Source organism: Gossypium raimondii, chromosome 6 (assembly GCF_025698545.1).
Source record: "Gossypium raimondii isolate GPD5lz chromosome 6, ASM2569854v1, whole genome shotgun sequence".
NCBI classification, from domain to species: Eukaryota; Viridiplantae; Streptophyta; class Magnoliopsida; order Malvales; family Malvaceae; genus Gossypium; species Gossypium raimondii.
In genome coordinates this window covers 42,289,323-42,290,649 of record NC_068570.1, presented here as the reverse complement: position 1 = coordinate 42,290,649, position 1,327 = coordinate 42,289,323, and the positions used below count along the sequence as shown (strand labels likewise).

General features: G+C 35.1%; 1 non-coding gene across 1 annotated transcript; it reads right to left on the bottom strand.

The window, feature by feature from the left end:
• Window positions 1–994: 994 nt before the first annotated feature.
• LOC128042112 (small nucleolar RNA R71) lies at window positions 995–1,101 on the bottom strand. The gene has a single exon (XR_008197319.1). It is a non-coding gene; the product is annotated as a small nucleolar RNA R71 (small nucleolar RNA).
• Window positions 1,102–1,327: the final 226 nt, after the last annotated feature.

The window sequence follows — 1,327 nt, the reverse complement described above, 5'->3', positions numbered from 1 at the left end:
CGTGAATTTATTAGTAACAACATGAACATGAGTTTAATAATTCTAAGTTAAGAAATGTAATTAATCTAACACAATTATGTCATCTTGATTAAAATCATCTTTTGAAATCGTGCATTGGAAAATTTATTTTATTTTACTTAGTTAAATTTTAGTTTTAAATCACTTCATCAAAATCAAAATATTTTTCTTTCACCAAAGTGTTTTAATTACATTCATAAATAAATTATTTTCATAGTCCCTGTGGGTACGATAACTCGACATATACTTGTCACTTTATTACTTGTTGCGATTGTGCCCACTTACACATTTCCGCCGTTCAAAGTTTTTGGCTCCATTTTTGGGGACTGTTTTAAAATTCATTATTTGTGAATTTTTGAATTTTGCATTTTGGTTTATTTTTCTGTTCAATTTTAACTTAATTAATTTTTTCTGTGTTGTTTCAGGTATTTATAAGTATTAATCGAATTATCGATTTACTCCCCGTAGACCTTGAGATTGAAAGAACTTTTCAACAGTGAAGAAGACAAGCAAGTCAGAGAAGGACCAAAGAGATGAACTACAAAAATTCGAATCAGGAAATGGAGTAAACCCAGCTGAAAATCCTATCATTATTGTTGATGATAGGGATAGAGCTTTAAGACAGTACGCCATACCAGTGTTTCACGATCTTAATCCCGGTCTTAGGAGGCTCAAAATTGAGGCATAACAGTTCGAGTTGTAGCTAGTCATGTTTCAGATGCTTTAGACACTGGGCCAATTTAGTGAAATGCCTACCAAAGATCCTCATCTTCACTTAAGACTGTTCTTGGAGGTGAGCGATTCTTTCAAGTTAGTCGGAGTACCCGAAGATGTACTAAGATTGAAGCTGTTCCTATATTCACTAAGGGACAGAGCTCGAGACTGGTTGAACTTATTGCCACCAAATTCAATTTCCACATGGCAAGAGTTAGCAAAAAGATTCCTTATGAAGTATTTTCTGCCTAGCAAGAATACTAAGTTGAGGAACAAGATTGATGCTTTCCAACAAATGGATAATGAGTCCTTGTATGAGGCATGGGAAAGGTACAAAGAATTATTATGGAAGTGCCTTCATCACGGAATCCCACGTTGCATCCAACTTGAGACGTTTTATAATGGTCTCAATGCCCATATGAGGATGGTAGTGGACGCTTCTGCTAATGGTGCTTTCCTTTCTAAGTCTTATAATGAGGCGTATGAAATCATCAAGAGAATTGCTAGCAATAATTATCAATAGCCAACCAATCGAGTAGTGTCAGAAAGATGAGTTGCTAGAGTACATGAAGTGGAGGCTCTCACTTCACTTGCA